Source organism: Stigmatopora nigra, chromosome 14 (genome assembly GCF_051989575.1).
Source record: "Stigmatopora nigra isolate UIUO_SnigA chromosome 14, RoL_Snig_1.1, whole genome shotgun sequence".
In the NCBI taxonomy this organism is placed as follows: Eukaryota; Metazoa; Chordata; class Actinopteri; order Syngnathiformes; family Syngnathidae; genus Stigmatopora; species Stigmatopora nigra.
In genome coordinates, this window is record NC_135521.1 from 4,680,718 (window position 1) to 4,694,824 (window position 14,107).

Genomic DNA, 14,107 nt, shown 5'->3' on the forward strand with positions numbered 1-14,107 from the left:
ACGGGCAAGTCAAGTGTCGCCACTCCAGCAGGTATTTTGCCATTTAGTCAATCGCAATGTATGCAAAATACATGCTGTAGAAACGGGGAATATTACTACACTCTCTCATCCTCTACCTCTCCTTTACCCAAGTCTCAAAATGAACCTCCCACACCTTGCAATATTTCTCCAGTCACCATGAGATGCAGGTTTTCATAATGGTGATAGAATCTCATTCGAAAGCTATCTCAAAGCCGCCTTTATTCCAGATGTGACCATTAGTTCCCTTTTTATTAGTTATTGCAATGTGCATATGCATAGGTTGTGGGATGCATTCTTTATTATCCAACGGTCTGTTGGTTACGCACAGTAAGTTTCACTGACTAATGTGTCCATTGGAATCTGGAGAAAAGTTTCAGTTGAGCCAATAACTGTTGACACATTTTCGTCAACTTTAGCCATTGATGATACTCCACTGCAGGATTTTCTGCTGAAATCTATTGACTTCACATAGGCTTCCATTTAACTGAACAACATATTCCATATGGCAAATGGTCCGAATAATCAGTAGTTAAGCAATCATTACGGTTCCATTTAGGGTTAACACTATCTGTTGGCAAATGTAATGCGAACAAAGTTCTCATCTCCCTCAGAGGGAGAAATGACCTGACTGTCAGATGCCAAAATGCCAAAGGCTTGATTAACAGTCTTGTGTTAAACTGCATGTTTGAACTCATTAGCACATTAAGGCCACGCCACACGGAGGACCTCCAGTCAGTGTGTGTTAATGTTGTACTTGAGATTCCGTCCACTCATTTCTCAACCATCACATCCCCCTGCGACAAAGTCAACACAAGATGCCAATGCGCCGGGTGAATGCCGAGAGTCAAACACGGAATAAATACGGATCCGAGCCAGAAAACTTCCTCGGTAACAAAAAATAAAAAATAAACCTGTGCATGCATACATATAGCAACGGCCTCAAAATGGTGCCCAGACAAAGCACATCAGTCAAAAGAAGCACATGTTCTTTTGGCTGTTTTTCTCGTCTCAATCACACAGCACAGAGCCAGAGAGCTCAACATCAGTCAGGTCCACCCACTCCTATTCTCAGATGTGACACATCAAACAATCAGGCTGAACTTTGGGCTTCAAAGAAATCTGTCAGCCTTTGCAGCAGAAAGTGCGGGATAAATAGGCCTGTTTGTATCAGGCTTGTATTTGGTGACAATGGCTGGCCGGAGGACAAAAGTGCAAAAAAAATCTACACTTGCAACGTATCGGCGCCATGCATTGATACTGCACCAGTTACACCGAGTGGGATGTATTCTTTGTTTGCATGGTCTTATTAGCATATGTCTGTTACTGTAAGGCTTATTTCATGAAATGATTGATGTACGGCGTTATCATCCGCAGTGGCATTCTAACACAGGCCGCTTGGCACTTTAAATTCACTCTTCATTTTTAACTAATAGGGACAGCTCATGGCTGGAAGCTGTCACCTGCTTGCTCCCCATTTGACAGTGATGCATTCCTAACCCCAGTCTACAGTCTACAGTTTCCGTCTCTATTGTCCACTGTATGGTCCACATGGAAGCATTTTCTTGCCGTTCTCTTGGAGGAAATGGGTGCTTGAATATTTACGATGAGGAGCGCAATTTCATAAAATGACTCTGTCCTTCATGGTTTTAGAGAATAGGAAACTTTACTTAACTGGCGATAGTCCAATGGACTTCAACGTTTAGGACAGTGAGTGACAACTAAATGACCTTTAGCGAAATGAGTACTGGGCAATTAAATTTCTCTCTGACACGCTTTTTCAAGCCAGCTTATAAATAATTAATTTGAAGGAGTAAGCAGTCAAGAGGATGTCATGTCTTATTTGGGTTTTTTAATGGGCCAAAATGAAGAGCCTAAAAATGTGGTTTTGACCATCGTATTGGGATAAATATCTAATTTGACAGTGAATGCATCCAGAAGAGTTTTTTTTTCTATTCTTCCATTTAGTTGCTCAAAGTTTAACACTTAAAATATGCGCTGCACATACTAATATTAGGAAATAACAAGCTTCCATTGTGTAGCCAAAGTTCAAAAAGTCCTGCATACCCTGGCTAAAATTAAAATAATGTTTCAGCCAAAACGTTTTAATCACCATTTGCAGGAACTAGAAAACAAAGTATTCTGAATGATGATCGCTCAACCCGATTTCATAACATGCTTATAAATATTTGTATATACCCTGAGGTATGATATTGGCGCAATCAGATGCTTTATCAAATATTACAAACAAGACACCTGCTGCATATTTTCTTTCACAAGAAAATTAATTTCAATCCAGCTCATGACAATTAATTATCACATGACTATATAGGACCCTCACGGTAGGAAGGCTCTCGGCCTTTTTTCCATCAAGCTTACTTAGATGAACATTGCTTCATTTTCTTTCTAGAGAGAGAACACTCACTCCACTCACTGCCGCCGTTGGAGGTTCAGTTACCCCCAAGTTTGGCCCACTTGACCTCAAACACGCCACGCTGGGCCAGGTCGGTCTCGGGCAGCCTTTTGTAGGTCGCCACCCGCCACATAGGCTGGCCATTGGCTGCCAGTACTGGAGTTCAGCGCAAGCAAGCTGCGTTCGCCATTGTCTTAGCGACATCCACGCGTCAATGGTCACATTAGACATATCATGTTTGGTGTTGTGGGTTAGCTACGGGTGAACATGCTAAGGTTTTAAGTTCTACACGCCAGAAGGAAACTAAACTTATTCTTTGAAAGAACATGAACCAACAAAGCTTGACACCTGCACCATCCTCGTTTATTTAGGCAGAAAAGATTTAGAATTGCTCCTTTTTGCACATGGCATATTACAAATACACATTTTAGGAGTTTATTGCTCATATTTCTGACAACAAACGATTATGAAAGCACACTATACTTTGGGTGGGGGAGAAAAGTTGCCCAACCGCCAGATTGCCCAAGAAGTAATTCTCTCCTCAAGGACCAGAGTACCAATCTTTCCCTCTATTTTGACATTTTTCTGTAAGGGCTCCACACTGCAGAGCTCAAAGACTTAGTGCTAAACTAGTCCGTACAAGTAACCAAGATATGAACAAAATTCTTTCAATTGTGGACTTGTGGAAAAATTGGAAGTCAATTCACTGAGCCTTCTCTGGATATCATACTAAGAGGCGTTTGAAACCATGGCCCATGTACATAATACATATATACAGTGAGTAAACTATCCAATTGTAATTGTGAGTACTATGACATGATAATCCATAAATATTATGGGTTGGTTATTTAATTGTTTTCCTTCTCTAGTTATATGATCTGTATGAAATAGAAAATATTTGGTGCCAAGCAAGCATTTTTTATTCCCTCAAAACAAGCATTTCTCAACAACAGCTTGCAGGAACAAACTTATTTTTTTCTCTCTTTTTGTTTCATCTCAAATGTCAATACAACAAAAGCCAAAATGGGTAACTAAACACATTTTAAAAGGTACTTTAGGCAAATGAACTAAATTAGTTGGTACAATAACAAAAAACAATTAAAAGGCGGGCATGATACCAATTGTAATACACAAAATGTTATTAAAGAGAAATGACATAGGCGAGTGAAGGTCCATATTTTAGAGGAATTCATATCCTCTCAGTACCCTGTCTGTGACTCGTTTCAATGTTTTCTTTCATGTTGAGATATTGTAGCGTTTCATACAGGTCAAATTAGTCTTTTGATCCAAAAGCCATTAATAATCATGGGCCTGAAAAAGCTAGATTTGAATATAGTCAGTTCCATTAATAAATGATATCGCTGACCCAATTAAAAAGCTTTGGAAAAGAAGCTTTCTCAGGATGTCCTCAGAACTTTTTTTTTCTTTCTTAATATTCATTTAACATGCAGTCCTGCAAATAATCACGCCGTAGGCCATGGAGCCTCAGACCCACGCAGTGGCACGCTGTGTCAACGGGATGGCACACCGCTGTCACCACATATCACTCCTGAGCCTTTACACGGCCTTCCGTTGTGTGAAAGCACAACAGCCTTTATCTCCTTTTTTTTTTCCTCCGTACCGTGCCATTATATTTGCACATACACACCACAGATAATTAGGCGCACCTCTGAATTATTATTCACTTGTTTTGTGTTCCCTTTCTACTCTACGCAGACTGTTATTGGCACAATGATATTCAATGATGACCAGTCTCAAATTAGGCAATGATTATTTTGTAAGGAGGCTTTAAAATGCTCTTACCGGGGAGCTTTTTTGTTAGAGGATACACATCTGCACAATTTAGTTTCAAATGACTTCCGATACTACAGCGAGACGTTGATCTAGAATGGTGACAATGCGGGTCAATAAACAATGTCACACAAGTAATGAGATGCAATTACAGTGGTACCTCGACATACGAGCACCTCGACATACGAGCAATTCGAAAGAAGAGTAAAATGAGCAAATAATTATCCCTTGATACGAGAGGCTGTTTATGATTTTAGCCCACTGTCGTTTTTGCCCCATCTCTTTCGTGTATAACAGATATCTACGAGCACTGGGCGGAGCATTGCATTTTTTTCTATTGTGAGGACATTTGTGTGCATATGTTTCAGAATATTTTGAAGGTAATACAAACTCAAACAACCCTCGACATTGACTGAAAGTCAGTGTGGAGGCGGGGCAAATAGAGCCAACCCGGGAGAAGAAAGGTATCAAACTTTAATACATAATTAGAATGAAATTTAGTGTAAGGTTAAATTAAACTTATTTTTGCGTGTGTCTGCATTGTAATCCAAGTTCATTTAAATTAGTTTATGTTATATTACAATTCACCGGTGCCTTTTATATTGTCAAGAAAAAAAGTCCATATAATAATCTCAAAATATGATAGATAAAAAAACAAGTACTGTATTATAAAACCAAAAATGCAGCATTAAAATGGCATACATTTACTATATATTTACTTCTATACTTGAGATGGATAGCCATGTGCCTTTGCCCTCATTAGTAGCTTTGAGTATGTTCACACAGGTTGCTACTTTTTTTTTTCTTTCTATTTTTGCCCGGGGCTTGATAATGCCCTATAATATGAGCCTGAGTGTGCGTGAAGTGGTCTGTGACCTTCTTATACCGAACCGTTAATACTCTGTAACAATATGACAGAACATGGGAATACAATGATCTTAATGAGGAAGAAAACTCATTTTGTCATTCAGACACCAGCAAATACAAGTGCTATCTTATTATCGTGTCATGCTTTCTGCTGAATTAAACATGTCAGCCAAACTTTGCATGCAGGCACAGAGGTAATGTTGAATGTTAATCATGCTCCTGTTTTGTTTTTAAAATCATAAGGCAGGTGTTACTGCATAGTAAACAAAAACTATGCAGTTAATGTAGTGTTGAGCACTAAATGGCACTGCCTCATATAAGCATTGCTCACTAAATAAAATATAAACTCCAAACGCTTTAAAATCCGAATGAGGCATCCAATGGGCATCGCGGCTAGGAATGATATTGACTCGCTGAATAATTTAATTCCTCTTCATTTGTGAAATGTATTCAAGGCATTAAAACACACAAAAAGGGTGAGCTGGTGTGTTAATCATTGCTCAAAAGGTGCCGTGTACACTATAAAATCCAAATAGTATAATAAAATAAAAAAACAAACACACACACACACTAATTGCACTTTGATTAAAAGTAAAGTGAGCTAGTTATTTTATGTTTTTACAGCTAGTGCTTCCTGTGTAAAATCCACTCATAAATAGCAGAAGATAAACAAAGTATAGTGTGTATTTAACACTGATTGACAGTGGAGATGATTAGCATGGTTATCTTAATTTGTCAGAGTCAGCAGTCTGAAAAAGATATGCGCCTTGGTCTCATTAATGGTCCAAACTTGTGATTAAACCAAGCAAAAAATAAAAATATATATTTATACCAATTTTGACCAGAATATTTTGTAAATCCTGAATATAAAATTGAGTTATGAAATAGAGTTTTGCGTTAAAAGACCACTGTTGGCCATTTTTCCATCATTTTCATAATGAGTGAGCATGATCAATACTTTTATTTTGGCATTGGTACATCTAGTGGCTCATTTAGTTCATTAAATCGGGGTATAGCTCAGCACTTAATATGAAAATAGTGCTCAACGCCTAAAATATGATTTGTTTCTGGCTATGACACCAGAAGTACTTTCTGAGGTGATATATTGATTGGAATCCAAAGGGAATATTTGTGTTTGGACGGCAAATATGGGATCTTTGAGGAAGGTTTTTTCATTGACACTTATATGAGAAACACATCACTAATTCCTGTATAATTTTTTTTAAATATATTTCCTAATTGATGATTTCTGTCTGAGAATTTAATGAGATTGGGATTGTTAGCACAATTGTTGTGTTTGGATCTATTAATATTTGAAATAGGAATCCAACAGCTGCTCACAAACTACAAGTCAAAGATTTTTTGTTCTGCCAAATAATTCACTTTTCCTCTCAAGCACATTGATCTTATTAAAAAAAATTAAAAATGTGACCATTTTTAATGTTTTTAGTATTCTTGTGTGTGGGTTCAGTTTTAATTTTTTGATCCTTCAATAAGGACCACAGCATCTTTAATCAACCGAAGCACTGCTTCCATGGTGACGCACCAAGCACCCTATGAGCATTGCAGATTTCTCCGACAGCGTCTGTCACATCACCTTGATAATTAACAAGAGGATGAGGATGTGTCAATTGCAACCGCAGAAGCTTTTCCAGTGGGAAAAATCTAAGGAACGGGATTCCTGCTAAAGCCAAAGAATCCCTCCTATCCAACAAAGAACCGATTTAACGACATCCAGTAGCTACAACATCCCCACAGCATATATTCCCAAACAGAAAACTGCGTGACGGTGGCACGAGAAGAAGCTATTGGTAGCCGTCTTGTGAGCTCCAAGCGATGATTTGCATGAATGCAACCTGCGACTCATCTCAGACAGTAGGAATACGAGAGTAAGGTCTGCATACACAAAGACGGCGAGTTGTATTTCTCCGAGTTTGCATCACGCTGAAGGCACACTCAATTAGAAGGATTTGTTGTCAGTGCACTTTTCAGGATTATCAATCCAAGAGCACAGATGTTTGTAATGGCTCCTTGTTCCTCAAGACAGTATTTCAGTGTTAGCAGTCAAGTCATGACTATCTTCCGTCTAGTTTCCGTCAATCTTTAGCATTGACTTTGCTTCCCAGGCAATTAGCTTGGGCTGTTTGAATTTGGAAATTGTGGAGCGCGTGTCTATCTTTAGACAATCCTTGAGGCTGAGAATATCAATCATTTTTGAAAGTGTCACATAAATAAACTCTCGATGACAACAAATCAGGCTAAGTTAATTTAAAAAGCCCACTAATGTGATTAGCTAGACAAACCAGTAATGCGTCTGGCCAGGAGCTTCTTCACCAAAGAAAGAAAACAAGTTTAATCGATAAAGGATGCGGAAGGTTAGTGAAACTATAACTCACGAGGTACTACTCGACAGGGAGCCTTTAGTATGGTTGAATTTTTAAAACACAGACAAAAAAATGAACATAAAGAATAAAGTTTTTAGTTTGGCTTGTAGACGATAACACTATAAGGAGGTTCCATCTATACAGATCAAATGTACTGGTTACCAACAAACAGTTTATGTAGACGACAGGAACAAATTACTCATTGCACGCGGTCATAAATATGAATATATATGACAAATAATCATTCCTCAAAGTGCAAAAGCTGTAAGCTAAACGAACACAAGTCCCCAGCAAGTTCTTTACAGCCTCTCGAGTGTAGAGAAGTATCTTTGAGGACAACACAGTCTCTCGCACTCATTTTGCTTTGGGGGACAACAGTGATCTGATGTGCTTTCCCATCTGAAGTGACAATCCTGACAGAATAAAAGTAATTGCAGCCCTAAACATTGGGCAGCGGATGTGACAAACATTTAGATGCTATCTCCCAGTTACAGTGAATAATTGAACTGCCACTCCTTCTAGACCAGCGTAGCCACTGGCAACACCAGCCAGACATATAATCCCTTTAGACATGAGCGCACCTCATCAAATTCAGACCTAAATCAAAGTAATTGTTAAAAAAAAACAAGGTAGTATTCAATATCTCACTAGTGGACCACTTTGTAGTTGATTCCAAATAAAGAATTGAATATGAAATGTATTATAAACTGCAAAATGGCCATCTATTTTATGTAATGCATTGGGGTAAGCATTAAAAGGTTTCCTTGTGTAATGCAAATACATTTAATAGAGACAATAAATGAATTCTGTCATCTGTTCTGCTGTTGCCTTTACTTCCCATTTACTTGTTTCACTATTTGTGCCATAAGGTTGTGCACTGTACAGATTTCTCCATCTCATTTCTGTCGCCCTGGGTCTCACCGCAACTGGGCAGTCGGCGTCTTACGCGTAAGCTTTTACAGATGCAATTTTATCCACGTGGCTCCAGGCAATCGTCTGTTTTCGCTTGTTGATCATGTTTCTTTATCCGTTTTCATGTTCTCACTTGGTGTGTGTGTGTGTGTGAACTCACGTTTTTATGAGGTCAAAAACTAAATAGCCTGAGAAGGGGATTCTGTGGGTCTTATTTCCAAAGATAACTTGGCCATTTAAAAGCAATTTCATGCTTCTTACAATACAAATTCCATGCCTTTCCAGAACCCCGGAATGAACCGGTTTCACTGATTTCTAATTGTCTAGTGGGCCAATAATAGCGGCACAATTGAATCCATAAAAAAAGTATTAAATATATTTTCCCCAAGTCTTCCATAGTATGGGCAGCATGGATTCATTTATTTTTAAATTAAACTCAAGTACAACATAGTAGTTGGCAGAACGTTCATCTTGGAAAAGAAAAACGTGCAATAAAGTAATTTTAAACCCTGCAATTGACAAAAGGTCCAGGAAGACTAGTCCCAGATGTTTAATATATCTCCACTACGATAGGGTGTAGTTCACTGGTGACCCCAAACAAGAAATGATAATCCAAAATGTCTTTATTGCGTACCTGCGTACCTGTATACTTAATTCAACAGTGGTTTCCATTACTCATAGGTTATCTGGTCAGCACTACAGGGACAGTTACCGCACTAGAAACATTTGATTATTATCTCTCTATTTTTTTCTTTCCCCACTGGTAAGTTTTAAGTACCGATTAAAGCTCTGTTCTATTCCGTTTTTATCTAGTGTGAGTATACATTTTGAAATGTAAAGTATCACATTTAAAGTTTGCATTACGGTGCAACATTAAGTGCCGAGCTCCCGAGAATTAGGCCACCTCATCAATATTATGAGGCATAATTTGTGCCCATATTGGTATATTAATTTCAAAGTGGACAGATGGCAGCATTTGCATGTCGACTCGCTCTCGGAGGGTTCAAGCAACAATTTTGCACTTCACTGCAACTGTCTCGTAAGAGGGTCGCGTATTAAGTTATGCAAAGCTTTAAAAGCCTTTTCATGTATTATGAAATCAATTTTCAAATGGGGAGGTAGCATGTAGGTCCCTTTCAACCCCCCCAACGAGGGCCTCTAAGAGATTCTGGCTAGATATAGTCTTTGTACAACACCAGCATCATTAAGGTACTCTGTGCCAATATCTTTTTTTTTTTCGACCAATCACTGGCATGCTATGAATGCTTTACACGCCACGTTTGGGCCCGGAAATGGCGGACAAAAAGTCACCTTCAGAAATCCTTCCAGTTCTTTTCGCTCCACGAATTTCTTCGAGAAGGACATTAAATACTTTTCGTCATTGCCGGGGGGAAAATGTTTTGGGGATCATCTACATCTCTTATTTAATGACGCGTAGTGAAATCTTATGAGAGTCACTTATGTCCCATAAAAATGCCTGGACAAAGCTGTAAAACCAATGACCTGTTTTGTTACTTAATGAGTTGCTCAACTGTAGTAAGGTTGGACGTCACTGACTCCAATGTCCCCACCCCCTCAAACATGACCAAAGATTTTTGTTTGTCTGCATTCGATATTGGCTTGTAAATCATTTGACCATCCTTGAATACATAGTTGTTTATGGGAGAAGTTATATTTAAAAAAAATTTAAAAAAAGCTAATTTTACAAGTTTGGACTCTTTGCTGACCAACTACCTTGTGGCCGTCTTCCATAATATTATACCATCTAATCTCAGCAGGGTATTAAAACTGGAATGATTGGTATGCAGCTTTAATGTGGGAGTTTAAAGTTAGAGGTGAGAGAATGGGTATAAAACCAACCAGGGGAAAAATTAATATGAGGCAAGGTAGTGGAACTGATAGTGTTCTATAATGTGCTGGCTGGCACTGAGATTGGAAGGGGGAAAAAAAAGGGAAAAAAATCAAATATAAAAGTGATGAGCCTTTGTGGATTAACGTTTTGCTGGAGCACAACAGAAGATGAGGTAATGCCGCCGATATCCAATCATTAAAAAGTTCAACCTGTATTTGCCAAACCTTTTTTTTAATGGAACAAACAAATACTGTTCTCTTCTCGTCCTAGTTTTTCTTTTAGCGAAGAAGATCTGGATTTTTTGAGTGTGAAGAGCGATGATGTATTCTCTCCCATCCTTGTAAATCCATAATCATTAAGATCTGCCCGAGCTTTCCTTATTGAACTACTTGGCCTACGTGGGGTCCACTTATCCTCGTTAACTCCGCTACAGCCAAGTCAGCACATAGATCGAACAATAGATGGAAGGAAAAAAGAAATGCAAACAGAGCGCAGGTTGGAGGCCACCTTTTGGAAGATAAAATAAATAACTTCTCGCTCTATTCTAATCTTTTAAAGACCAGGTCTGCTCATTTCTATCATGGCTTATTCACCTTCATTTTGTCCTAGAAAGTAATTCCTCTGTGCTTTGGCAACTCACCAATGGATTTGCTGTCTGAGTGCAGCCTGTCTAGAAATAATAACTATAATTGCCTCTTCTCAATATTGACTCAGGCAATAATAAAATAAGCGCAATGCCTTCTTTAATGAGAATTTGTGGACTGCTGAAATTAAGAATGCATTAATACCCATCGATTGCATTCCATAATAACTTTGACGTGATATCCAAGCATGTTTTTAATTAAAATTGAATACCCGCACTGAATGATCACCATTTGAGGTTGTGGCCGTGCTAGCGGTGTTTTTTTTTTCTTTTTTTTATGTTTTATATAGCGTCTGACCTATTGATATCAGGTGACAGCTGACATCAATATATTCCAAGCTTGTCAATATTCACTCTGTTCCAACACTGAGATTGTAATTTAATGGGAGGTCCAAGAGCATATTTTCAATAATTAGATGTCCATACCATTTGTTTTTTGTCAACAGGCAAATTTGGTTTTGGGGGTCCTGCCTTTGCCATGTTGACTTGAATTATGTAAAGGTCTTGTTTAACCTGGAGCATACAGGTTTTGGGAATGAATATGCACTAATATCGAAGAAAAACAAAAAATACCGCAACAACATACTCAATAATTCTGAAAAATGTCAAGCGTAAAATGATGGATAAAAATATAACGGTATATGACATGTCTCGGAATTGGGGACTTTGTCACTGGGTTAAGAATCAAATACACATTGCGCATAGACAATGAAATGGGAATTGACTCACGGCGTGAAGGTAGAACAAGAAATGTATTGAGAGTGAACATTTTTGTTGTTGCCTTGTTGTCTGTGATTCACAAATCCAAAATATACCCCATTTTTTAGTCTCGGTGATCTAAAACTATAATGACAACAACCATTCTAGAAAAAAAAAAGAATGGTTTTACTTTAAAAGTTGAATTACAATATCACCATACACACTACAGATGAATCCGATCCCTATACTTCTTCCATTATATGGTTACATGCATAAGAAATAAAATGGTTGGCTATTTCCTGCTTTCCCGGTAACATGTTGACACCCCTCCCTCATGTTTACACTTATAATGTGTACCTTGAGAAATTGAAGCCAACAAATACTATTCGGTATCATCTGTGCACCATGTGACAAAGTTGGGAGCAATTTTGTTGATCCAGTTAAAGCCCAACCTTCCTTTGGTCCCTCTAGCAGGTGACCGAGGCCATAACTAGAATATTATTTACAGGATTGGCAATGTTAAAGTTAATGTTGCAAAAATTTCCTCTCCACAGTCCGATTGCAGCTCTAATGAGGCTTTACTGACACTGAAATGATAGCTGTGCAATGGATACAGGTGCCTCGGGAGGAAGATCAGCCATCTTTCGCGGCATTCTTGTGTATCGCCATTAAGGAAATTTAGCATTTTACAGGGGTCTCGATACAAATCCACTGTCAATGACAGAATCTTCAATATTGGTTTGGACATGTCTTTCATAACTTAACTTCTACATATTCTTAATCTATTTTTGTATTTACCTGTTATACCAATATATGCAAGCTAACTGAATATATACAATATACCCTGGCATTGTATGTAACATTTCTGTGTATTGACGGGGTGACATTAACATAAATCATGAACCAGGCAATCGATAATTGGAAATAATCATCTAAATGCCATACAAATGCCACATTTCTTTTTAAAAATAAGTGGAAATCTATACTAGGGAATTGTAACCTTTTCTGTGCAATTCCGGTGTCTTAATTTCATTATTGCTGAAAACAAAAGGCCCACTGTAAAGCTCTTAAATAAATAATACAGAAATGGAATAGACAAGATGCTTTGTAGTAGTGGTGGTGGTAGTAGTAGTGTAAATGTGTATCGCACCCACTAGATAAAGCTGTAGTAGGAATAGGAGTGGTTAACTTGATGGTATGACATTCAATAATTAAGTAATATAGGTCCATACATTAGGTGCACTTCTATATTAGACAAAATTTGGGGGAAAATTGAACTCTTTTAGTTACACATTATAGTGCGGAAAATGTGATAACTGAATTCCTCCCAAAATAAGAATTGAAACCTAAATAAATGACTCAAAAGCAAGCAAAATGAAGGCTGGTGTCTGAAGAGGCTATTTGTAAATGAAGATGGCATTTTTGACAAATTTCAAATATTGTGTCTGTCCCCAGTGGAGGGTTTTAGACACAGGTGGTCATGTTTTTATAATAATGCAGTGTGATGTGCCAACCCCCCATCAATTAAGTCCCTGAAATCCAGGTCCCAAATCTCTCCAAACTTTTACCTGCTAAGATCTGTCAGAAGTGCTACGAGTTTTTGGTTTTTAACTTCACAGGGAATTATACGTGGGCTTTTCAACAGTTTAGGCTTAACATCACGCCGGGCTTAATCCGTCCCTGTTTAACAGGTGTCAAAATTAACACTGCTAGATATTAGCGTGTCTTGCCTTTGGTGAGGAAAAGAACATCCAAGCTGGGGCCTTTTGTGCATGATTCTGGGACGTTATGATGATCTTTTTGCTCCGGTTATGAGGACTTTTAACTCGCTTTTTCAGTCATCAATTGAAAAAAACAGGGTTAAGACCTCCTAAAATTCAAAAATATCACCTGCCAATTTCACCATAGTTTTTTTGTATGTCAGTAAGCACTGTAAAATTCCCTCATCGTTCCATTTCTTAACTATTATCAGATTGGCAAGTCTATTGTATGTCATAAAATTATAACAGAAATTTACATGTACATGAGAGCAATATGTCCCTCTAAAAGAAACATTACCACCTTTTATGGCTCTTGAAAAGAACTGAACGCTTGAAGATGGTTTCCCAAAAATGTTACAACATTAAAACCTTTTAAATACTCCTGTTAAAGCACGTACCCTTGTTAGCGCGGTCCGCCATCACCAGTGGACCACAAACATTAAGCCGTTGATAACGGGTCATTAATGGCGCTCTTTGCTATTGCTAAAATTCGAAAAGTCATGTTCCTTTTATCATTCCGTTCATTTAAGCTCCATTTCCCACGTCATATTTCCATGATGAATTGCCTCCAAGAGAGGCCATTTAATCAGACATGATTTTTCGTAACACGCCACAAAATGGAAGTGAAAATGATATGGGAATAAATCACTTTGGTTGAGTTGATCAGTAGCACAGTCTGAGTTGAAGCTGTTCTCTGTCTTAAGTCAATTACTCATTACACACAGCTATTGACCTTTCTTGCAACAAGAAGTTCAGTGAATATCTCTG